Raw genomic sequence first — 26908 nt, 5'->3', positions numbered from 1 at the left:
GGCAGGGAATATGAAATCTCCATTTTACAACAAATCTTCACTATCCATGAGGGAATTTAAAGGTTCGATCTGCCAATTGGAGGGCATTCTTGTTGGTTTGGCTTCCTCAATCTCCATTCTTCTCATCATTGTTAGAGACATCAAATTGATACTGGCCCTAAGTCACACAAGGCTTCTCCACCATGACTTCTCTATGATGCAGGGGATTTGAAAACTGCTGGATCCTTCAGTTTCTGAGGCAATTTGTGTTGAATGATGGCACTGCATTCTTCAGTCAACAACACAGTTTCCTCATTTCTCCAGCTTCTCTTTTGGTCATTAATTCCTTTAAGATTTGCATAGAGTGGCATTTGCTCTATTGCCTCAGCAAACGGAATGTTGATTTGAAGCTTCTTGAAAATCTCCAAAAATCTGGAGAATTGGCCATCCTTTTCACCTTTCATCAAACGTTGAGATATGTGCTTTGTTAGGCTTAGATTTTTCTTTTTCTTGTTGCAGACATGTAAAGATTGTCCTGTTCTTGTCTTCACATTTTCTTTGCTTCATCCTTGGTTCATTGAGATTCTTTAGCTTTTTTCCATTCTGGGTTATGGCTTTAATTCTCCTTGCAATAGCTTGAGCATAGAAAACTTGGCCCAGGGATTTGCTTATACAATACCCAATTTGATTTTCTAACTTCTGGTGGCAGCTCCTTGGTTTTGCAAGTTGGAAATTATTCTTCCTTAAAAGCTTTCAATTCGTTATGTCTTGACCCATGGTTGCAAGCATTCCTTCTATCCTGTTTAATTGATCTTGAAATTGTTGGTTCGGATTAGATTGGGTGGGTCGATTATTTTGGCCTTGATATGATGGTTGGGAGTAAGTGTTTTGTGTGGCTTGGTATGATCTTTGGTTGGAGTTTTGGTATGTGGACTTGTTATGTTGGTTTTGCTGGTTTCCCCACCCAAGTTTGGGTGGTTTTTCCAGCTGGGTTGTAAGTGTTGGAATGTGGATCATATGGTTGCTTTGTTGATTTCTACATAATTGGCCTCTTCCCAATCTCCTCCTTCAGTGCTTTCTTCCTCTTGATTTGTGTGTGTATCGCAGCCACTTGCTTTGTTTCTAATTTCTGGTGAGCTCTGCTAGTTGCTTGGCAAACACCTTGTTTTGGGCTAGGATTGTATCAACATGGTTCAGCTCCATGACTCCCTTAGTGTTGTGTCTCTCTGATGCATAGTAGTACTCATTCTCAGCCACTGTCTCAATCACTTCAATGGCTTCTTCCACAGTCTTTTTCCTGTTTAATGAACCTCCTGATGAATGGTCTACAGCCTTCCTTGATTCATAAGAGAGTCCATCATAGAAAATGTGCAATTGCACCCAGTCATGGAACATGTCTGGTGGGCATTTCCTTGTCAAATCCTTGAATCTCTCCCATGCCTCGTAGAGAGTTTCACCATCTTGTTGTCTAAAAGTCTGAACCTCAGATCGAAGCCTATTGACCTTTTGTGGGGGTAGAAACGTGCCAGAAACTTGCTTTCCACCTCGTCCCATGTTGTTAGGCTCCCCCTTGGGAATGATTCCAGCCACTTAGCTGCCTTGTCCCTAAGTGAAAATGGGAACAAAAGCAGTTTATAGGCATCTTCCTGAACTCCATTGGACTTCACAGTGTCGCAAATTCTCAGGAATTTTGTGAGATGTTGGTTTGGGTCTTCATTAGCACTCCCACCAAATGAACAATGATTCTCCACAAGTGATATTAGCTGTGGTTTGAGCTCAAAATTGTTGGCCTGAATGGGTGGTTTCTGAATGCTGCTACCACAATTCCCAGAGGTTGGGTTTATGTATGAACTAAGAACCCTCCTCTCAGGAATGGCATTGTTTCCATCAGCTCTCTCATGGTTGTGAACTTCTCTATCCATGTTGAGATCTAGAGCTTCCTCAAAATTGTCCTCAGATTCTCCTTCAGATTCTTCTTCTCCCAGTACTCTCTTCCCTCTTGCTTCCCTTCTAAGTCTATGAAGGGTCCTCTCTGGTTCGGTATATGGAGGAGTTGATGTCTCTCCTCTCCTACCTGTCATACAAGAACACAGCAAAGACAACAAACAAGTGAAATACTCTTGGTTAATGGAAGAGTATGGTTAGAGCAGTTAAGGAATTAATTCAAACAGTTAGTGAGTCAGTGAGTTAGTTGCTTGAATTTAAAGGCATAAAGAAAGAAAGCATGTAACAGAGTGCAGAAATTAAAATTCAACAAGTAACTTGTACTGAATTAATCAAAACAAAAAAAAATGCTCAATCTAGTTAACTTCCAATTTGAGAATTGTCAATCGAAAACCAATCCCCGGCAACGGCGCCATAAACTTGATGCGCATAAACTTGTTATGCTACGATTTAGGAATTGCACGATCGGCAAAATTCCTTCCGGCAAGTGCACCGGTTATCGTCAAGTAAAAACTCACAATAGAGTGAGGTCGAATCCCACAAGGATTGGTTGAGTGAGCAATTCGGATTAGAAGTATGTTCTAGTTGAGCGGAATCAAGATTTAGATGAGAATTGCGGAATGTAAAATTGCATGAATTAAAGAGCGAGAAGCTAAATTGCTGAAATTAAAAGGGAATGGGGGTGATTGCATGAATTGAGTTGCAGAATGTAAAGAGAAAGTGGAAATCAGAAATGGGGAATTCATTGGGTGTTAGGAGATATTGAGATCTCCGAATCAAAACATTTTTATTCCTTCCTCAACCAATGCATTCATTGAATTTTGCTTGGCAATCTTATATGATTGGATCCCAATCCCTTGGCTCACCAATTCTCTCTAAAAACGAACAAATTCCCAATCCCTTGGTTTAAATGTTCATAAGAAGAGATGATGCTCGATCACTGATTATACCACACAGTTTCATGAACCACAATTTGGTAGGATTACATGTCACAATATCCATCCAAACCCCAATCCAATTCACTGTGAGAAAGCTTCTCTAGCATGAATCCTCCATTCCTTTCCTAAGGTTCCGAAGGATTCCAATTATGGGTAGTTTCTTTCCCAAGACAACTACCCAATGGAATTAGATCGAGAAGCTTTCTAACAAAATTCAAGAGAAAAGATTGAAGAAGAAGATAAAACTATTATTGATTCATTGAATTACAATAGAGCTCCCTAACCCAATGAAAGGGGTTTAGTGAGTCATAGCTCTGAATTCAATTACAAAGGTATGAAAACTTCCCCAAAAATCAAAAGTAAAGTCCCCCTAACTTAAATTCTATCCTATTTATACACTTTCTATATTGAGCTTCTGTTGTGTTTCTTGGGCTTTGAGGCCTCTCCCTGCTTTCCTTTTGCTTTGGGTTTATGATCCATAATCTTGATGAGGCTGCTGATCCAAATTCTGTAACATTCATTGAGCCAACTTAGTGATAATCAAGTAATGACACATGACTCAACAAATTGAAATTCCAGACTCATCAATCCTTCAGGCCCAATCCATAAACCATGATATTCAATTGGGTTTCATACCAGAGTAAGTTTAAGTTAATGTTTGTGCTCAAACGCTAACTTAAACTGCAAGATTTTTGGCCCAGAAACCTTTTCTAATAGTGGCGTTTAAGTTGCAGTTTAAGCTTAAACTGCAGCTTAAACGCCAGACACTTCCAGTGATGCCTTTTGTGGAAGCACGTTTAAGCTTCAGTTTTAGGTTAAACTGAAGCTTAAACGTGGAAATGGAAGAAGGCAGCCCTGGAGGGTCACTTAGTCGAACACGTTTAAGCTTCAGTTTAAGGTTAAACTGAAGCTTAAACGTGGAGATAGGAAAGGCAGCCCTGGAGGTCGAACACGTTTAAGCTCCAGTTTAAGGTTAAACTGGAGCTTAAACGTGGAAGAGGAGAAAGGTAGCCCTGGAGGTGTCGAACACGTTTAAGCTCCAGTTTAAGGTTAAACTGGAGCTTAAACGTGGAAATGGAGAGAGCAACCCTGGAGGAGAAAACTTGGTCGAACACGTTTAAGCTCCAGTTTAAGGTTAAACTGGAGCTTAAACGTGGAATGCTCTTGGTGCCTTTCTTCCTTCTGGCGTTTAACCTCCAGTTTAAGGTTAAACAGGAGGTTAAACGTGAAAATGCTTCTTTGGTGAGAGTTTGTGTCGAACACGTTTAAGCTCCAGTTTGAGGTTAAACTGGAGCTTAAACGTGGAATTGCTCCCATGGTGAATTTCCCACTTCTGGCGTTTAACCTCCAGTTTAAGGTTAAACTGGAGGTTAAACGTGGAAATGCTTCTTTGGTGAGACTTTCATTCTGGCGTTTAACCTCCAGTTTAAGGTTAAACTGGAGGTTAAACTTCAGTTCCAGCATTTCTTAGCCTTCATGATTCTGGCGTTTAAGCTCCAGTTTAAGCTTAAACTGGAACTTAAACTCCACATGTGATATTCAAGCTTCCTTTATTGATTTTGTTGCTTCCTTGCCTAGCCTCTTCTTCCCTGAAATCATCCAAACAATTGCATCAAAGTCTTGCAAAATTTCATGAGAAATCTTCCATTCATAGCATTCAAGTAATATAACTAAAAACTCATGGAATTTGCATCAAAATCATACTGTTTGGATGGTTCATTGCTTTGTTATTCATTTAACCATTCTTGGTTACTTTAAGCTCAAGAAAATGCATAAAACCACTAAAACTAACAGAAAAATGCTAGTGAGACTAGCCTAAGATGCCTTGGCATCACTGAACCCAATAACAATGCCAACAACGCAAGGAAGATGCTTGGTGACTTCATTACACCCTCTTCTGACTTCTGTGGAAGAAGTATCTCAATTCCTGCAATTGGAGCAAACAACTTTGAGCTTAAGCCTCAATTAGTTTCTCTAATGCAGCAGAGTTGATCCCGAGGTCTACAGGCTTATGCTTTTCCCTTTTGCTGTAAGAGACAGAGCTAGAACATGGTTGGATTCACAACCTAAGGATAGCCTGAACTCTTGGGATAAGCTGGTCAGTGCTTTCCTGGCCAAATTCTTTCCACCTCAAAAGATGAGTAAGCTTAGAGTGGAAATCCAAACCTTCAGACAAAAGGAAGGAGAATCCCTCTATGAAGCGGGAAAGATATAAGCAACTGATCAAAAGGTGTCCTACTGACATGCTTTCAGAATGGAGCATCATATGTATATTCTATGATGGTCTGTCTGAGTTGTCAAAAATGTCATTGGACCATTCTGCAGGAGGATCTCTTCATCTAAAAACCCCTGCAGAAGCTCAGGAACTCATTGAAATAGTTGCAAATAACCAGTTTATGTACACCTCTGAGAGGAATCTTGTGAATAATGGGACGCCTCAGAAGAAGAGAGTTCTTGAAATTGAAACTTTGAATGCCATATTGGCTCAGAACAAGATATTAACTCAGCAAGTCAATATGATTTCTCAGAGTCTGAATGGATGGCAAGCTGCATCCAATAGTACTAAAGAAGCATCTTCTGAAGAAGAAGCTTATGATCCTGAGAACCCTGCAATGGCAGAGGTGAATTACATGGGAGAACCCTATAGAAACACCTATAATCCTTCATGAAGAAATCATCTAAATCTCTCATGGAAGGACCAACAGAAGCCTCAACAAGGCTTTAATAATAATGGTGGAAGAAATAGGTTTAACAATAGCAAACATTTTCCATCATCTTCTCAGCAACAGACAGAGAATTCTGAATAGAGCCATTCTAGCCTGGCAACCATAGTCTCTGATCTATCCAAGATCACACTAAGTTTCATGAATGAAACAAGGTCCTCCATTAGAAATTTGGAGGCACAGGTGGGTCAGCTGAGTAAGAAGATTACTGAAACTCCTCCCAGTACTCTCCCAAGCAATACAGAAGAAAATCTCAAGAGAGAGTGCAAGGCTATAACCATGACCAACATGGCCGAACCTGGAGAGAGTGAGGAGGACGTGAGTCTGGTGCACGAAATTGTGATACATATCCATGGCTTCAAAGGCCTGGAAACGTGAGCAACTTGGTGCTCTGATCTCAATACATAATTGTCACAACTTCGATACAACTAACCAGCAAGTGCACTGGGTCATCCAAGTAATACCTTACGTGAGTAAGGGTCGAATCCCACGGAGATTGTTGGTATGGAGCAAGCTATGGTCACCTTGTAAATCTCAGTCAGGCAGATATAAAGTGATAATGGTGTTTTCGAATATTATATAATAAAATAGGGATATAGATACTTATGTAAATCATTGGTAGGAATTTCAGATAAGCGAATGGAGATGCTTTTCGTTCCTCTGAACCTCTGCTTTCCTGCTATCTTCATCCAATCAGTCTCATTCCTTTCCATGGCTGGCTTTATGTGATACATCACCACTGTCAATGGCTACTTTCGGTCATCTCACGGGAAAATGATCCAATGCCCTGTCACGGCACGGCTAATCGTCTGGAGGCATCACCCTTGTCAATGGCTTCATCTTATCCTCTCAGTGAATAATATGCTCACGCACCCTGTCACGGCACGGCTATTCATCTGTCGGTTTTCGATCATGCCGGAATAGGATTTACTATCCTTTTGCGTCTGTCACTAATGCCCTGCAATCGCGAGTTCGGAGCTCGTCACAGTCATTCAATCATTGAATCCTACTCAGAATACCACAGACAAGGTTTAGACCTTCCGGATTCTCTTGAATGCCGCCATCATTCTAGCTTACGCCACGAAGATTCTGGTTGGGAGATCTAAGAGATACTCATTCTAGCTTAATTCATGTAGAACAGAAGTGTTTGTCAGGCACGCGTTCATAAGGGAGAAGGATGATGAGCGTCACACATAATCATCACCTTCATCACGTTCTTGGGTGCGAATGGATATCTTAGAAGCGAAATAAGAAGAATTGAATAGAAAACAGTAGTACTTTGCATTAATCTTTGAGGAACAGCAGAGCTCCACACCTTAATCTATGGAGTGTAGAAACTCTACCGTATGAAAATACATAAGTGAAGGTCCAGGCATGGCCGAGATGGCCAGCCCCCTAAAACGTGATCAAAGGATCATAAGGTAATCCAAAGATGGTCAAAAGGACTAGTAAAAGGTCCTATTTATAATAAACTAGCTACTAGGGTTTACATGAGTAAGTAATTGATGCATAAATCCACTTCCTGGGCCCACTTGGTGTGTGTTTGGGCTGAGCTTGAGTGTTGCACGTGCAGAGGCCATTTGTGGAGTTGAACGCCAGTTTGGGCGTTCAACTCTGGTTTTGGATCCTTTTCTGGCGCTGGACGCCAGATTTGGGCAGAAGGCTGGCGTTGAACGCCAGTTTACGTCATCAATTCTTGGCCAAAGTATGAACTATTATATATTTCTGGAAAGCCCTGGATGTCTACTTTCCAACGCAATTAGAAGCGCGCCATTTCGAGTTCTGTAGCTCCAGAAAATCCACTTTGAGTGCAGGAAGGTCAGAATCCAACAGCATCAGCAGTCCTTTTTAAACCTCTGAATCTGATTTTTGCTCAAGTCCCTCAATTTCAGCCAGAAAATACCTGAAATCACAGAAAAACACACAAACTCATAGTAAAGTCCAGAAATGTGAATTTAACATAAAAACTAAGGAAAACATCCCTAAAAGTAACTAGATCCTACTAAAAACATACTAAAAACAATGCCAAAAAGCGTATAAATTATCCGCTCATCACAACACCAAACTTAAATTGTTGCTTGTCCCCAAGCAACTGAAAATCAAATAGGATAAAAAGAAGAGAATATACTATAAATTCCAAACTATCAATGAAACATAGCTTCAATCAAATGAGCGGGACTTATAGCTTTTTGCCTCTTGAATAGTTTTGGCATCTCACTTTATCCATTGAGGTTCAGAATGATTGGCATCTATAGGAACTCAGAGTTCAGATAGTGTTATTGATTCTCCTAGTTCAGTATGATGATTCTTGAACACAGCTTCTTTATGAGTCTTGGCCGTGGCCCTAAGCACTTTGTTTTCCAGTGTTACCACCAGATACATAAATGCCACAGACACATAATTGGGTGAACCTTTTCAGATTGTGACTCAGCTTTGCTAAAGTCCCCAACTAGAGGTGTCCAGGGTTCTTAAGCACACTCTTTTTTTTTTTTGCTTTGGACCTTGACTTTAACCGCTCAGTCTCAAGTTTTCACTTGACACCTACACGCCACAAGCACATGGTTAGGGACAACTTGGTTTAGCCGCTTAGACCAGGATTTTATTCCTTTAGGCCCTCCTATCCACTGATGCTCAAAGCCTTGGGATCCTTTTTATTTGCCCTTGCCTTTTGGTTTTAAGGGTTATTGGCTTTTTCTGCTTGCTTTTTCTTTTTCTTTCTATTTTTTTTTTCTGTTTTTTTCGCCTATTTTTTTTTTCTTTTTTTTTTCTGCAAGCTTTGTTTTTTTTTTTTTTTTTTTTTTGCTGCTTTTTCTTGCTTCAAGAATCATTTTTATGATTTTTCAGATTATCAAATAACATGTCTCCTAGTCATCATTCTTTCAAGAGCCAACATATTTAACATTCTTAAACAACAACTTCAAAAGACATATGCACTGTTCAAGCATACATTCAGAAAATAAGAAGCATTGTCACCACATCAATATAATTAAACTAAGTTCAAGGATGAATTCGAAACTCATGTACTTCTTGTTCTTTTGAATTAAAACATGTTTCATTTAAGAGAGGTGATGGATTCATAGGATATTTATAACTTTAAGACAAAGTCACTACTACTAATGATCATGTAATGAAGACACAAACATAGATAAGCACATAACATAGAAAATGAAAAACAGAGAAAGTAAGAACAAGGAATGAGTCCACCTTAGTGATGTTCTTGAGCTCTTCTATGTCTCTTCCTTGTCTTTGCTGCTCCTCCTTCTTTGCTTTTAGATCTTCTCTGATTTCATGAAGGATGATGGAGTGCTCTTGATGTTCCACCCTTAGTTGCTTCCAATAATTGTGTGGAAGAAAATGTATCCCCTGAGGTATCTCAGGGATCTCTTGATTTGCAGTCAAATGTTCTACCACTGAGCTATAGACCCTTGATGGAAGCTTTTGTCTTCCCTTTCCTCTTTCTAGAGGCTTCTCTGGCCTTAGGTGCCATCAATGGTTATGGAAAAAAACAAAAAAGCTATGCTTTTTACCACACCAAACTTAGAATGTTGCTCGCCCTCGAGCAAAAGAAGAAAGAAAAGAAGAATAAGGAGAAGATATGGAGGAGATGGAGGGAGATGTGTATTCGGCCATATGGGTGGGATTGGGTGGGAAAGAGATGTTGAATTTTGAAGGAAAGTGGGTGTTTGGATGTGAATGGTAAAGAGTTAATAGGGAAGAGTGTTTATTGGGAATAGAGGATGATTGAGAAGAGAGAAGAGAGTGAGTGGAGGTAGGTGGGGATCCTGTGGGGTCCACAGATCCTGAGGTGATCCTGTGAGGTCCCAGATCCTGAGGTGTCAAGGCATTTACATCCCTGCACCAATTTAGGCATGTAAAATGCCCTTGCACACAACTCTGGGCGTTCAGCGCCAGGTTGGTGCCCATTTTGGGCGTTCAACGCCCCTTTGCTGCCATTTCTGGCGTTGAACGCCAGAACCATGCTTGTTCTGGGCGTTCAGCGCCAGGATGCTCCCATTCTGGGCGTTCAGCGCCAGAACTATGCTCTGTTCTGGCGTTTGAACGCCAGACAGATGCTCCTCCAGGGTGTGATTTTTCTTCTACTGTTTTTGGTTCCGTTTTCAATTTTTTATTTATTTTGTGACTCCACATGATCATGAACCTAAGAAAACATGAAAAATAATAAAAATAAGAATTAGATAAACATTGGGTTGCCTCCCAACAAGCGCTTCTTTAATGCCAATAGCTTGACAGTGGGCTCTCATGGGGCCTCACAGATGTGCAGAACTTTGTTGAAACTCTCCAACACCAAACTTAGAGTTTGGATATGAGAGTTTAACACCAAACTTAGAGTTTGGTTGTGGCCTCCCAACACCAAACTTAGAGTTTGACTGTGGGGGCTCTGGTTGACTCTGCTTTGAGAGAAGCTTTTCAAGCTTCCTCTCCATGGTTGCAGAGGGAGATCCTTGAGTTTTGAATACAAGGGAGTTCTCATTCCATTGAAGGACTATTTCACCTCTGTCAACATCAATCACAGCTCTTGCTGTGGCCAGGAAAGGTCTTCCTAGGATGATGGATTCATCCTCTTCCTTTCCAGTATCTAGGACTATGAAATCAGTAGGTATGTAAAGGCCCTCAACCTTTACTAATACATCTTCTACTTGTCCATAAGCCTGTCTTCTTGAGCTGTCTGCCATCTCTAGTGAGATTTTAGCAGCTTGCACCCCATAAATTCCCAGTTTCTCTATTACACAGAGGGGCATGAGGTTTATTCCTGAACCAAGGTCACACAGAGCTTTAAAGATCATGGTGCCTATGGTACAGGGTATTATGAACTTTCCAGGATCCTGTCTCTTCTGAGGCAATGTCAGTTGATCCAGATCACTTAGTTCATTGATGAACAAGGCAGGTTCAACTTCCCAAGCATCAATGCCAAACAATTTGGCATTCAGCTTCATGATTGCACCAAGAAACTTGGCAGTTTGCTCTTCAGTGACATCCTCATTCTCTTCAGAAGAGGAATACTCATCAGAGCTCATGAAGGGCATAAGGAGGTTCAATGGAATCTCTATGGTCTCTAGATGAGCCTCAGAGTCCCTTGGTTCCTCAGAGGGAAGCTCCTTATTGACCACTGGACGTCCCAGGAGGTCTTCCTCCTTGGGATTCACGTCCTCTTCTCTCCTCACAGGTTCGGCCATGGCGCTTATGTCAATGGCCTTGCACTCTCCTTTTGGATTCTCTTCTGTATTGCTTGGGAGAGTACTAGGAGGGATTTCAGTGATCCTTTTACTCAGCTGGCCCACTTGTGCTTCCAGATTTCTAATGGAAGACCTTGTTTCATTCATAAAACTTACAGTGGCCTTAGATAGATTAGAGACTAGATTTGCTAAATTAGAAGCATTTTGTTCAGAGTTCTCTGTCTGTTGCTGAGTTGATGATGGAAAAGGCTTGCTATTGCTAAACCTGTTTCTTCCACCATTATTAAAGCCTTGTTGGGGCTTTTGATCCTTCCATGAGAAATTTGGATGATTTCTCCATGATGAGTTATAGGTGTTTCCATAAGGTTCACCTAAGTAATTTACCTCTGCTATTGCAGGGTTCTCAGGATCATAAGCTTCTTCTTCAGAAGATGCCTCTTGAGTGCTGTTGGATGCAGCTTGCATTCCATGCAGACTCTGAGAAATCATATTGACTTGCTGAGTCAATATTTTATTCTGAGCCAATATGGCATTCAGAGTATCAACTTCAAGAACTCCCTTCTTCATAGGCGTCCCATTACTCACAGGATTCCTTTCAGAAGTGTACATGAACTGGTTATTAACAACCATGTCAATGAGTTCTTGAGCTTCTGCAGGCGTTTTCTTTAGGTGAATGGATCCACCTGCAGAGGTATCCAATGACATCTTAGATAACTCAGACAGACCATCATAGAATATATCTAGGATGGTCCATTCTGAAAGCATGTCAGAAGGACACTTTTTGGTCAACTGTTTGTATCTTTCCCAAGCTTCATAGAGGGATTCACCTTCTTTCTGCCTGAAGGTTTGAACATCAGCTCTAAGCTTGCTCAGCTTTTGAGGAGGAAAGTACTTGGCTAAGAAAGCCGTGACCAGCTTATCCCAAGAGTTCAGGCTGTCTTTAGGTTGAGAATCCAACCATAATCTAGCTCTGTCTCTTACAGCAAAAGGGAAAAGCATGAGCCTGTAGACTTCAGGATCTATTCCATTAGTCTTAACAGTATCACATATCTGCAAGAATTCAGTTAAAAACTGAAAAGGATCTTCAGATGGAAGTCCATAAAACTTGCAGTTCTGCTGCATCAGAGAAACTAATTGAGGTTTCAGCTCAAAGTTGTTTGCTCCAATGGCAGGAATGGAGATGCTTCTTCCATATAAATTGGAATTAGGTGCAGTAAAGTCACCAAGCATCTTCCTTACATTATTATTATTTTCGGCTGCCATCTCCTCTGCCTGTTCGAAAATTTCTGAAAGGTTATCTCTGGATTGTTGTATTTCAGCTTCTCTTAATTTTCTCTTCAGAGTCCTTTCAGGTTCTGGATCTGCTTCCACAATAATGTTCTTGTCCTTGCTCCTGCTCATATGCAAAGAAGAAGGCACAGAAAAATAATAATAATAATAGAGATCCTTTATACCACAGTATAGGGATCCCTTTGTGAGTGGAAGAAAAGGGGGAAACAAAGAATGTAATATAAAGGAAGAAACACAACTGTGAGAATGGAAGAGATGTGAGATGAGATGTTAGGATATGAATGAATAAATAGAATGAGATGGGGGAGGGATAATTTTCGAAAATTATTTTGAAAAGGAGTTAGTGATTTTTGAAAATTGGTTTTTGAAAATTTGTTAGTATTTTTCGAAAAAAATTTTTTTTGAAATAAAAATAAAAATAAAAATAAAAATAATTAGTTAATTAAAAAGAAATTTTTGAAAAAGGGGGAGATATTTTCGAAAATTAGAGAGAGAGAGAGTTAGTTAGGTAGTTTTGAAAAAGTTAAGAAACAAACAAAAAGTTAGTTAGTTAGTTGAAACAAATTTTGAAAAGATAAGAAGTTAGGAAGTTAGAAAAGATATTTTGAAAAGATATTTTTGAACAAGATAAGATAAGAAGATATTTTGAAAAGATATGATAGGATTAGTTTTGAAAAAGATTTGATTTTTAAAATCACAATTAATGACTTGATTCATAAGAAATCACAAGATATGATTCTAGAACTTAAAGTTTGAATCTTTCTTAACAAGCAAGTAACAAACTTCAAATTTTTGAATCAAAACATTAATTGTTTATGTTATTTTCGAAAATTTGGTATAAAAATAAGAAAAAGATTTTTGAAAAATATTTTTGGAATTTTCGAAAATAACTAATAATTTTGAAAAAGATTTGATTTTTGAGAAAGATTTTGAAAAAGATAAGATTTTTCAAATTGAAAATTTGATTTGACTCATGAGAAACAATTTGATTTTAAAAATTTTTGAAAAAGTCAATCCAAATTTTCAAATTTGATGAGAGAAAAAGGGAAAGATATTTTTTTGATTTTTGAAATTTTTATGATGCAAGAGAAAAACACTAAAAAGATGCAATGCATGAAATTTTTAGATCAAAACATGTGATACATGCAAGAATGCTATGAATGTCAAGATGAACATCAAGAACACTTTGAATGTCATGATGAACATCAAGAACATAATTTTGAAAAATTTTTAATGCAAAGAAAACATGCAAGACACCAAACTTAGAATTCTTTAATGCTTAGACACTAAGAATTCAAGAATGCATATGATAAACATGAAAAGACACAAAACAAAAAATCATCAAGATCAAACAAGAAGACTTACCAAGAACAACTTGAAGATCATGAAGAACACTATGAATGCATGATATTTTCGAAAAATGCAAAATGCATATGCAAGTGACCCAAACTTATGATATGACTCAAGACTCAAACAAGAAACACAAAATATTTTTGATTTTTATGATTTTCTAAATTTTTTTTTGAATTTTTTTTTCGAAAATTATATGAAAAAGAAAAAATAAGGATTCCAAAATTTTTAATATGAATTCCAGGAATCTTGCATTCTTAGTCTAAAGTTTCAGTCCAGGAATTAGACATGGCTCACTAGCCAGCCAAGCTTTCAAAGAAAGCTCCAGTCCAAAATACTAGACATGGCCAATGGCCAGCCAAGCTTCAGCAGGTGATCATGGATCAGTAGCAGGTGGATGAGCAACAACTAAATTGCTCTTGATAACAAATTGCAAGCCTCAGTCCAAATAAATTTAGACATGGCTTTACAGCCAGCCAGGCTTCACATGCTTCATGAAACACTAGAATTCATTCTTAAAAATTTTGAATAAATTTTTGAAAACATTTTTATTTTTTTTCGAAAACAAAAGAAAAATTTTTTTGAAAATATTTTTGAAAGATTTTTGAAAAGAAAACGAAAAGAAAGTTACCCAATCTGAGCAACAAGATGAACCGTCAGTTGTCCAAACTCGAACAATCCCCGGCAACGGCGCCAAAAACTTGGTGCTGTTGCCGGATCAAAAGGGAATCTGGCACTGATGTTACCGGACCAAAAGCTTGCCGAAAACTCAAACAATCCCCGGCAACGGTGACGATTGGATTTTTGACGGTTTAGAAATTCACAATTGAAATCTCGTTGTAAAGTATAGCTTCTAAACCAACAATAATCCTTTTATACAAAAATTTGTTTGTCACAAGTAACAAACCCCTAAAATTAATAACCGAAGTATTCAAACCTCGGGTCGTTCTCCCTAGGAATTGTAATGAAGTGTCTTGTTATTGGTTGTGAATTATATTTGGGGTTTTTAAGCTTTTGGACAAGAAATATAAATGGCAAGAAAATAAACTAACAACTAACAAAGCTCTTGGCAAGATATGAGAACTAGAAGTCCTATCCTAGTTATCCTTCTCAATTGTGATGAGAATTGTTCATTGCTACCACTTAGTTAACCCTTACTAAAGAAAGGAAAGTCAAGTGGATGAATTGACTTGAGCCGCAAGTCCTAGCCAACTCCCAAGGAAAGACTAGCTTTAGTGCACTCCAAACCAATTAGCAATCTCTCCAATTATCAATCAACAAAGGAATTAGATAACTCAAGTGTCACTAATTACTCTACCTAGGCCGAGAGGAACAAAATCTAAATAATAGCTATAAGAGACATTTCATCAAAAACATAGAGTGCAATACAAGTAAACACATAAATTTGCAAGAATTAAAGAGAGATCTAACTACAAAGGCAAGAGGTCCACAATAGAAAACTAAATCAATCATGAAACAACAAAGAACTTACCAATTGCATTGAAGGAGAAATGTAGATCTACAAAAGAGAATTCACAAACTACAAACAAAGGAATTACATTAGAAGAAGAATCCTACAAGTGCAATAGAGGAGAGGAACGAAAATTAGAAGAGAGAATAAGAAGAAATAGATCTAGATCTAAGAACTAATCTAATCCTAATCCTAGAGAGAAGAGAGAGCTTCTCTCTCTAGAAACTAACTACAAAGCTAAACTAAACTAATTGGTAACTAACATGTCCATCCCTCTTCAATCCTTGGCTTAAATAGGATCAGAAATGAGTTGGATTGGGCCCACAAGGCTTGTAAATTCGCTAGCCACGAGTTTGCATGAAGTGAATCACGTGCACCAACGGCGCGTACGCGTACAGTGCATGTACGCGTCCTTATACGTATAGCAACTATGGCAAATCTTATATCATTTCGAAGCCCCGGATGTTAGCTTTCCAACGCAACTAGAACCGCATCATTTGGACCTCTGTAGCTCAAGTTATGGTCGATTAAGTGCGAAGAGGTCGGCTTGACAGCTTTCCGGTTCTTCCATTTCTTCATGAGTTCTCCATTTTTACATGCTTTTCCTTCATTCCCTTGATCCAATCCTTGCCTCCTAAATCTGAAATCACTTGGCGAACACATCAAGGCATCTAATGGAATCAAAGGGGAAATAGAATTCATCAAAATAAGGCTTAAAAAGCATGTTTTTACACTTAATCACAAATACAGGAGAGATAACAAAATCATGCTAATTCCTAAGCTAAATGTGACAAAAGGTTATCAAGATGCTCTAAATTCAATACAAAACAAACCGTCAAAAATCCAATCGTCAAACGGCGCCAAAAACTTGGTGCACGAAATTGTGATACATATCCATGGCTTCAAAGGCCTGGCAACGTGAGCAACTTGGTGCTCTGATCTCAAAACATAATTGTCACAACTTCGATACAACTAACCAGCAAGTGCACTGGGTCGTCCAAGTAATACCTTACGTGAGTAAGGGTCGAATCCCACGGAGATTGTTGGTATGAAGCAAGCTATGGTCACCTTGTAAATCTCAGTCAGGCAGATATAAAGTGATAATGGTGTTTTCGAATATTATATAATAAAATAGGGATAGAGATACTTATGTAAATCATTGGTAGGAATTTCAGATAAGCGAATGGAGATGCTTTTCGTTCCTCTGAACCTCTGCTTTCCTGCTATCTTCATCCAATCAGTCTCATTCCTTTCCATGGCTGGCTTTATGTGATACATCACCACTGTCAATGGCTACTTTCGGTCATCTCACGGGAAAATGATCCAATGCCCTGTCACGGCACGGCTAATCGTCTGGAGGCATCACCCTTGTCAATGGCTTCATCTTATCCTCTCAGTGAATAATATGCTCACGCACCCTGTCACAGCACGGCTATTCATCTGTCGGTTCTCGATCATGCCGGAATAGGATTTACTATCCTTTTGCGTCTGTCACTAACGCCCTGCAATCGCGAGTTCGGAGCTCGTCACAGTCATTCAATCATTGAATCCTACTCAGAATACCACAGACAAGGTTTAGACCTTCCGGATTCTCTTGAATGCCGCCATCATTCTAGCTTACGCCACGAAGATTCTGGTTGGGAGATCTAAGAGATACTCATTCTAGCTTAATTCATGTAGAACAGAAGTGTTTGTCAGGCACGCGTTCATAAGGGAGAAGGATGATGAGCGTCACACATAACCATCACCTTCATCACGTTCTTGGGTGTGAATGGATATCTTAGAAGCGAAATAAGAAGAATTGAATAGAAAACAGTAGTACTTTGCATTAATCTTTGAGGAACAGCAGAGCTCCACACCTTAATCTATGGAGTGTAGAAACTCTACCGTATGAAAATACATAAGTGAAGGTCCAGGCATGGCCGAGATGGCCAGCCCCCTAAAACGTGATCAAAGGATCATAAGGTAATCCAAAGATGGTCAAAAGGACTAGTAAAAGGTCCTATTTATAATAAACTAGCTACTAGGGTTTACATGAGTAAGTAATTGATGCATAAATCCACTTCCTGGGCCCACTTGGTGTGTGTTTGGGCTGAGCTTGAGTGTTGCACGTGCAGAGGCCATTTGTGGAGTTGAACGCCAGTTTCTGTGCCAGTTTGGGCGTTCAACTCTGGTTTTGGATCCTTTTCTGGCGCTGGACGCCAGATTTGGGCAGAAGGCTGGCGTTGAACGCCAGTTTACGTCATCAATTCTTGGCCAAAGTATGGACTATTATATATTGCTGGAAAGCCCTGGATGTCTACTTTTCAACGCAATTGGAAGCGCGCCATTTCGAGTTCTGTAGCTCCATAAAATCCACTTTGAGTGCAGGGAGGTCAGAATCCAACAGCATCAGCAGTCCTTTTTAAGCCTCTGAATCTGATTTTTGCTCAAGTCCCTCAATTTCAGCCAGAAAATACCTGAAATCACAGAAAAACACACAAACTCATAGTAAAGTCCAGAAATGTGAATTTAACATAAAAACTAAGGAAAACATCCCTAAAAGTAACTAGATCCTACTAAAAACATACTAAAAACAATGCCAAAAAGCGTATAAATTATCCGCTCATCAGAGTCCCAGTGAGAAAGGCCTCATGGGACGTCCTCTGGATAGAAAGGAGTTTCCTTTTGAGGAACCAAAGGAATCTGAGGCTCATACAGAGACCATAGAGATTCCATTGAACTTCCTTCTGCCATTCATGAGCTCTGATGAATATTCTTCCTCTGAAGAGGATGAAAATACCATTGAAGAGCATGTTGCTAAGTATCTAGGAGCAATCATAAAGCTGAATGCCAAGTTATTTGGTACTGAGACTTGGGAGGATGAACCGTCCTTGTTCACCAATGAACTGAATGCATTAATGAGGCAGACATTACCTCAGAAGAAACCAGATCCCGGAAAATTCTTCATACCTTGTACCATAGGCACCATGACCTTTGAAAAAGCTCTGTGTGACCTGGGGTCAGGGATAAACCTCATGCCACTCTCTGTAATGGAGAAATTGGGAATCTTTGAGGTACAAGCTGCAAGAATCTCACTAGAGATGACAGACAAATCCATGAAACAGGCTTATGGACTAGTAGAGGAAGTGCTAGTGAAGGTTGAAGACCTTTACATCCCTGCTGATTTCATAATCCTAGACACTGGGAAGGATGAGGATGAATCCATCATCCTTGGCAGACCCTTCCTAGCCACAGCAAAAGCTGTGATTGATATTGACAGAGGAGAGTTGGTCCTTCAGTTGAAGGAGGACTACCTTGTATTCAAGACTCAAGGTTCTCCTTCTGTAACCATGGAGAGGAAGCATGAAAAGCTTCTCTCAATACAGAGTCAAACAAAACCCCCACATTCAAACTCTAAGTTTGGTGTTGGAAGGCCACAACCAAACTCTAAGTTTGGTGTTAAGAGGCCACAACCTTGCTCTGATTATCTGTGAGGCTCCATGAGAGCTCACTGTCAAGCTATTGACATTAAAGAAGCGCTTATTGGGAGGCAACCCAATGTTATTTAATTATATCTATTTATTTTCCATTGTTATTTTATGTTTTCTTTAGGTTGATGATCATGTGAAGTCACAAAAACAACTGAAAAAAATAAAAAATAGAATGAAAAACAGCATTAAAAATAGCTCACCCTGGAGGAAGAGCTTACTAGCGTTTAAACGCCAGTAAGAAGCATTAGACTGGTGTTTAACGCCAGAAAAAAGCATCAAGCTAGCGTTAAACACCATAAACAAGCACCAAACTGGCGTTTAATACCAGAACAGAGCATCTACTTGGCGTTTAATGCCAAGAATGGGAGAAAAGCTGACGTTAAATGCCAGAAACAAGCAGCAACCTGGCGTTTAACGCCAAAAGTGCACTCTAAGGGCGTTTTGCACACCTAAATGGAGTAGGGATGCTAAGTCCTTGGCCCCTCAGGATCTGTGGACCCCACAGGATCCCCACCTACCCCACCTCTTCTTCTCTGCTCTTCACACTCTTTCATAACACTCTTCCCCAAATACCCTTCACCAATCACATCCATAACTCTTCCCCAAATACCCCTCACCATTCACATCCATCCACTCTTCCCCAAAAACCTCACCTACCTCCAAATTTAAAATCCTTTCCCTCCCAAACCCAACCCTAATACACGAAGCCTAACCCTTCCCCCACCCCTATATAAACTCCTCAACTCTACCTCATTTTCACACATTACAAACACTTCTTTCCCCCCTTGGCCGAATACACACTTCCCCTCTATCTACTCCATTTTCTTCTTCTTCTACTATTTTCCTTCTTCTTCTGCTCGAGGACGAGCAAACATTTTAAGTTTGGTGTGGTAAAAGCGTTACTTTTTATTTTCCGTAACCATTAATGGAACTTAAGGCCAGAGAAACCTCAAGAAAGAGGAACGGGAAGGCAATTACTTCCACCTCTAAGTCATGAAAGATGGAGAGATTCATCTCAAAGGTCCATTAAGACCACTTCTATGAAGTTATGGCCAAGAAGAAGGTGATCCCTGAGGTCCCTTTCAAGCTCAAAAGGAGTGAGTATCCGGAGATCCGACATGAGATTAGAAGAAGAGGATAGGAAGTTCTCTCCAATCTTATTCAATAAGTCGGGATCTTAATGGTTCAAGAGTTCTATGCAAATGCATGGATCACTAAGAACCATGATCAAAGTATGAACCCGAATCCAAAGAATTGGCTTACAATGGTTCGGGAGAAATACTTAGATTTCAGTCCAAAAAATGTAAGGTTGGCGTTCAACTTGCCAATGATGCAAGAAAACGCATGCCCCTACACTAGAAGGGTCAACTTTGATCAAAGGTTGGACCAAGTCCTCATAGACATATGTGAGGAAGGAGCTCAATGGAAAATTGACTCAAGAGGCAAGCCGGTTCAACTAAGAAGGCATGACCTCAAGCCAGTAGCTAGGGGATGGTTGGAGTTCATCCAACGCTCAATCATTCCCACTAGCAACCGGTCTGAAGTTACTATAGACCGGGTCATCATGATCCATAGTATCATGATTGGGGAGGAAGTGAAAGTTCATGAGATTGTACCTCAAGAACTCTATAAGGTGGCTGACAAGTCCTCCACTTTGGCAAAGTTAGCCTTTTCCCACCTCATTTGCCACCTCTGTAATTCAGCTGGGATTGTCATAGAGGGAGACATCCTCATTGAAGAGGACAAGCCCATCACTAAGAAAAGGATGGAGCAAACAAGAGAGCCCACTCATGGACCTCAACAAGAGCATGAGAAAATTCCTCATCATGAAATCCCTGAGATGCCTCAAGGGATGCACTTTCCTCCACAAAACTATTGGGAGCAAATCAACACCTCCCTAGGAGAATTAAGTTTCAACATGGGACAACTAAGGGTGGAGCACCAAGAGCACTCCATCATTCTCCATGAGATTAGAGAAGATCAAAGAACTATGAGGGTGGAGCAACAAAGGCAAGGAAGAGACATTGATGAGCTAAAGCACTCCATAAGATCTTCAAGAGGAAGAACTAGCCGCCATCACTAAGGTGGACCCGTTCTTTAATTTTCTTGCTCTTTATTTTTCTGTTTTTCGGTTTTTGAGCCTTATATTTTATTTATGTTTCTGTCTTTACTACATTATCGTTAGTGTCTAGTAACTATGTCTTAAAGCTATGAATGTCCTATGAATCCATCACCTCTCTTAAATGAAAAATGTTCTAAAAAACAAAAGAACAAGAAATACATGATTTCAAATTCATCCTTGAAATTAGTTTGATTATTTTGATGTGGTGACAATACTTTTTGTTTTCTGAATGAATGCTTGAACAGTGCATATGTCTTTTGAATTTGTTGTTTATGAATGTTAAAATTGTTGGCTCTTGAAAGAATGATGAAAAAGGAGAAATATTATTTGATAATCTGAAAAATCATAAAATTGATTCTTGAAGCAAAAAAAAGCAGTGAATACAAAGCTTGCAAAAAAAAAATGGCAAAAAAAAAAGAAAAAAAATAAAGAAAAAAAAAAGAAAAAAGCAAGCAGAAAAAGCCAATAGCCCTTTAAACCAAAAGGCAAGGGTAAAAAGGATCCAAGGCTTTGAGCATTAATGGATAGGAGAGCCTAAAGGAATAAAATCATGGCCTAAGCGGCTAAACCAAGCTGTCCCTAACCATGTGCTTGTGGCGTGAAGGTGTCAAGTTAAAAGCTTGAGACTGAGCGGTTAAAGTCGTGATCCAAAGCAAAAAAAAAAAAGAGAGTGTGCTTAAGAACCCTGGACACCTCTAACTGGGGACTCTAGCAAAGCTGAGTCACAATCTGAAAAGGTTCACCCAGTTATGTGTCTGTGACATTTATGTATCCGGTGGTAATACTGGAAAACAAAGTGCTTAGGGCCACGGCCAAGACTCATAAAGTAGCTGTGTTCAAGAATCAACATATTAAACTAGGAGAATCAATAAGACGATCTAAATTCTGAGTTTCTATAGATGCCAATCATTTTGAACTTCAAAGGATAAAGTGAGATGCCAAAACTGTTCAGAGGCAAAAAGCTACCAGTCCCGCTCATCTAATTGGAGCTAAGTTTCATTGATATTTTAGAATTTATAGTATATTCTTTTTTTTATCCTATTTTATTTTCAGTTGCTTGAGGACAAGCAACAATTTAAGTTTGGTGTTGTGATGAGCGGATAATTTATACGCTTTTTGGCATTATTTTTAAGTTGTTTTTAGTATGATTTGATTAGTTTTTAGTATATTTTTTTTAGTTTTTAAATAAAAATCACATTTCTGGACTTTACTATGAGTTTTTGTATTTTTCTATGATTTCAGGTAATTTCTGGCTGAAATTGAGGGACTTGAGCAAAAATCTGATTCAGAGGCTGAAGAAGGACTGCAGATGCTGTTGGATTCTGACCTCCCGGCACTCAAAATGGATTTTCTGGGACTACAGAAATCCAATTGGCGCGCTCTCAATTGTGTTGGAAAGTAGACATCTAGGGCTTTCCAGCAATATATAATAGTTCATACTTTGCCCGAGTTTTGAGGATGCAAACTGGCGTTCAAACGCCAACTTCCTGCCCTATTCTGAAGTTAAATGCCAGAAACAGGTTGCAAATCAGAGTTAAACGCCAGAAACAGGCTACAACCTGGCGTTTAACTCCAAAAAGAGTCTCTACACACGAAAGCTCAATACTCAGCCCAAGCACACACCAAGTGGGCCCGAAAGTGGATTTCTGCATCAATTACTTATCTTCTGTAACCCTAGCTACTAGTTTAGTATAAAAACTACTTTTAGTGATTTATTTCACGTCTTTTGACCGATTTTTGATCAGTTTTATGCTATCTTAGATGTTTAGGGGGCTGGCCATTCGGCCATGCCTGAACCACTTTCACTTATGTAATTTTCAACGGTGGAGTTTCTACACCTCATAGATTAAGGTGTGGAGCTCTGCTGCTCCTCATGAATTAATGCAAAGTACTATTGTTTTTCTATTCAATTCAAGCTTATTCCTATTCTAAGATATTCGCTTGCACTTCAAAATGATGAATACGATGATCCGTGACACTCATCACTATTCTCAACCTATGAACACGTGCCTGATAACCACTTCTGTTCTACCTTAGATCGAGCGTGTATCTCTTAGCCTCCATTCCAAAAGATCGGAGTCTTCGTGGTATAAGCTAGAATTATTGGCGGCCATTCCTGAGATCCGAAAAGTCTAAACCTTGTCTGTGGTATTCCGAGTAGGATCTGGGAAGGGATGACTGTGACGAGCTTCAAACTCGCGAGTGTTGGGCGTAGTGACAGACGCAAAAGGATCAATGGATCCTATTCCAACATGATCGAGAACCGACAGATGATTAGTCGTGCGGTGATAGCGCATTTGGACCATTTTCACTGAGAGGATAGGAAGTAGCCATTGACAACGGTGATGCCCAACATATAGCTTGCCATGGAAAGGAGTATGAATGATTGAATGAAGAAAGTAGGAAAGCAGAGATTCAGAAGGAGCAAAGCATCTCCATACACTTATCTGAAATTCTCACCAATGAATTACATAAGTATCTCTATTTTATTTTATATCTTATTTATATTTTAATTATCAAATCTCCATAACCATTTGAATCCACCTGACTGAGATTTACAAGATGACCATAGCTTGCTTCAAGCCGACAATCTCCGTGGAATCGACCCTTACTCACGTAAGGTTTATTACTTGGACGACCCAGTGCACTTGCTGGTTAGTTGTGCGAAGTTGTGAAGAAGAAGTGAGATTATGAACGTGCGTACCAAGTTTTTGGCGCCATTGTTGGAGAATGAATAATCACGATTTCGTGAACCACCCATGAAGATCCAAATCAATTTATTTCTAATTTTTTGCAGATTTGTGATACCGTGAAGACAAATGGAGTGAACCCAGAGGTGTACAATCTCATGCTCTTCCCGTTTTCTCTGAGGAATGGAGCAAAGCTTAGGAGTGAACCCAGAGGTGTACAATCTCATGCTCATCCAATCAATTGAGTTTCTTACTAAATTTTTCCCACCAAAGAAGCTGACTAAGCTTAGGGTGGAGGTTCAGACCTTCAGGCAGAAGGATGGTGAAACTCTTTATGAAGCTTAGGAGAGGTACAAGCTACTTACTAGGCAATACCCTCCAAACATGTTCTCTAAATGGACCCAACTAGATATCTTTTATGAAGGCTTGGGTGAAATGTCCAAGATGTGCTTAGATAATTCTGCAGGTGGTTCATTGCACAAGAAGAAGACACCGGAGGAGACTATTGAGTTGATTGAATTGGTTGCTAGCAACCAATATTTATACTCATCTAAGAGGAATCCTGTGAACTCTGAGGCTCCTCAGAAGAATGGTGTTATGGAAGTAGAAGCTCTTAATGCTATTCTTGCTCAGAACAAGCTTATGTCTCAGCAAATAAATCTGCTTACTCAGCAGATGGGTAGCATGCAAGTCTCAGCGATCAACACCCAAAATCCACCTCAAAAGGTCAATTATATGGCGAGTGATCCTAGAAATCCCAACAATGATCCATATTCTAAGACATATAATCAGGGGTGGAGAAATCACCCAAATTTTTGGTGAAGGGACCAACCTTAGAGACCTCAGAATTTCAAAAATAATTCTCATGGTGGCTTCCAACAGAACAATCACAATAACCACCAGTTTCAGTCATCTCAGCAAGCAACTTCTCAGCCCCAACAGAACAATGATTTGGAAGCAATACTGGCAAGTTTTAGACAGGAAATTAGAGCATCAATCAAGAATTTGAAGATTCATATGGGTCAATTAGCCACAAAAGTTAATGAAATTGATCAGAGGACCACTAATAGCCTTCTTGGTAACACCATTCCAAATCCAAGAGAGGAATGCAAGACTATCACCTTGATAAGTGGACAAGTGACAAGTACGGAAGCACAAGTTAATGAGGAGCCAATTAAAAAGAAGCTCCAGAAGAGAAGAAGGAAGAAGTAGAGCATGTCCTTTCAAAGCGTGTAGACAACCCATTCCCATACTCTCTTGACACTTATCCTATATTGCCAAAGGCTCCTGAGTACAAGCCTAAAATGACATATCCTCAGAGACTTTAAAAGGAGACCAAGGACAAGCAGTTTTCAAAGTTCTTGGAAGTCTTCAGAAAGTTGCAAATCAGTATTCCTTTTGATGAGGTTTTGGAACAAATGCCCCTCTATGTCAAGTTCATGAAGGAGCTGTTGTCAAAGAAGAAGCCTTTACGAGGAGATGAGACAGTGGTCCTGACTAAGGAATGTAGTGCCATAATTCAGAATAACTTTCCAAAGAAGATGCCAGATCCAGGGAGCTTTCAAATTCCATGCACCATTGGGAGCACAACCTTTGAGAAAGCCCTATGTGATCTGGGGGCAAGCATAAATCTAATGCCCTTATCTGTGATGAAGAAGATGCAAATCCAAGAGGCACAACCCACAAGGATAGCATTACAGATTGCAGACAAATCTGTGAAGCCTGCATACAGATTAGTGGAGAATATCTTGGTCAAAGTGGCCGGGTAAGTTCTTCCTCCCAACAGATTTTGTGATTCTTGACACAGGGGAGGATGAGAATGCCTCTATCATTCTAGGAAGACCTTTTCTAGCCACAGGAAGTGCTCTTATTGATGTGGAAGAAGATGAATTAGTGCTTAGAGTGCATAATGAGCAATTGGTCTTTCATGTCTTCAAAGATATACGTTCAGCATGTGAAGAAGAGAGGTGCATACAGACAAACACCAAACTTGAATTGTTGCTTGTCCTCAAGCAACCAAAACTAATACAAGATTAAGATGTGAATTTGCATGAGAAATGAGAGTTCAGTTATGCTTGTGTCTCTTCTTAAAGTGGGATTTATCTATTGCAATCCTGAACAGTTTTGGCATCTTACTCTCCTTTGAATCAGAGGAATGTCAATGTCATGAGGAATTAGAATCCAAATCATATTATGAGTTCTCTGATCTTTATACCTCAGTTAAATCCTTGAACACAGCAGATATCCCTTAATTCTCAATTAACTGGTGCTTTGCACCTTGAGCCTAGCTGTGACTTTAAATGTTCTGTCTCAAGGGTTAATTGACACAAGAACACCACAAGCACTTAACTAGGGAACTCTTTTGAAGTTCTAATTTTTCTTTCAGCTACTCCCAGACAGTGGTGCTCAAAGCCTTTGGCATACTCTACTAATTGCAATTGATCTTGACTCTAAATGTTCTGTCTCAAGGATTACTTGACATAAGAACACCACAAGCATATGAATAGGGAAACAACTCTTTGAGCTTTTAATCATGTCTGACCTCCCTAGTCATTGATGCTCAAAGCCTTGGACCTTGCTTTTATATCATTTTTTTGCTGTTTCTTTTGCTTCAAGGATTAACTGTCACAATTTTTCAGAAAATTCATAATACTTCTCTAAATTTCTTTTCCTTATACGTCAACATTTCTTGATTCAAATTCAAACATGCACGATTTATGTCATGCATTCAGAATCACAGAGAACACCACCACATTTGAATAAATGAGACTACTCTAAAAATTAAACTCAATTTCTCATGCACTACCTCTTTTCTTCTTACTTTTTGATTTCAAGCTCAGTGGGCAATACATGAGGTACCTTTCAACATAAAGTAAATAACAGAAAATTTCAAAATAGTAGAACTAAACTAAAACCTAGGAATTTATCTAATAAAGGATCATGCAATAAACGAGACAAAATAGCAGAAAACCGGAACATAACATAGTAAAAGCGGGAAAGAATGTAGAATGAAAGGAATTCAACCACCTCAGTTATCCTAGTGGCCATTTTATTCTTCAGGCTGTGCTCCTTCGTGAAGTCGTGAAGATGATTCGCCCCCCTTTGGTACCATAAAAATAAACAGAAAAACCATCAGTGAAGCGACAACACCAAACTTAAAGGTTTGCTTGTCCTCAAGCAAAGAAGAACTAAAAACAGAGAGGGACATAGAAAGACAAAAAAAATAGTATGATGAAAGGAGAATAAAAGGATAAAAGAACAAGAGAGAATTAGGATTGGGGGTGGATGATTTGAAATCAGGCGCTGAGGTGGTTTAATTGGGCGTCGCATGGGACGCATATGCGTGATGTTGGTTGTACGAATGGCGTGAGGGCAGCCCCGCGCACGCACAACTCTCTGTTTAGATACGCACGAGAGCCAAAATTGCATATGACGCATGCGTGTTAGGGACGCGTACGCGTGGACGGCCAGGATGGAAAAACGACGCGCACGCGTCAGGGACACGTATGCGTGATGGGGCTTGTGCGCCCAGCACAATTCCAAACCTACACCATCATAACTCTCTGGCCAAACACCTTTTACATTGATTTTTCATGGTCACGCGTGCGCATCAAGGACGCGTCCGCGTGATGGGCTGAAATCGCAAACGACGCGTAGGCTTTCAATTCGGTTATGTCTTGACCCATGGTTGCAAGCATTCCTTCTATCCTGTTTAATTGATCTTGAAATTGTT

The 26908-nt window shown here is 39.6% G+C and overlaps 2 non-coding genes across 2 annotated transcripts; both read left to right on the top strand.

Moving 5' to 3' along the window:
• Positions 1 to 1372: 1372 nt before the first annotated feature.
• On the top strand, positions 1373 to 1476 carry LOC112787359 (small nucleolar RNA R71). The gene has a single exon (XR_003194777.1). It is a non-coding gene; the product is annotated as a small nucleolar RNA R71 (small nucleolar RNA).
• Positions 1477 to 11538: 10062 nt separating this feature from the next.
• LOC112787941 (small nucleolar RNA R71) lies at positions 11539 to 11646 on the top strand. The gene has a single exon (XR_003195327.1). It is a non-coding gene; the product is annotated as a small nucleolar RNA R71 (small nucleolar RNA).
• Positions 11647 to 26908: the final 15262 nt, after the last annotated feature.

The sequence above is a fragment of the Arachis hypogaea genome, chromosome 20, assembly GCF_003086295.3.
Source record: "Arachis hypogaea cultivar Tifrunner chromosome 20, arahy.Tifrunner.gnm2.J5K5, whole genome shotgun sequence".
In the NCBI taxonomy this organism is placed as follows: domain Eukaryota; kingdom Viridiplantae; phylum Streptophyta; class Magnoliopsida; order Fabales; family Fabaceae; genus Arachis; species Arachis hypogaea.
The sequence above is the reverse complement of the archived record's forward strand: the minus strand, read 5'-3'. Positions and strand labels throughout refer to the sequence as shown.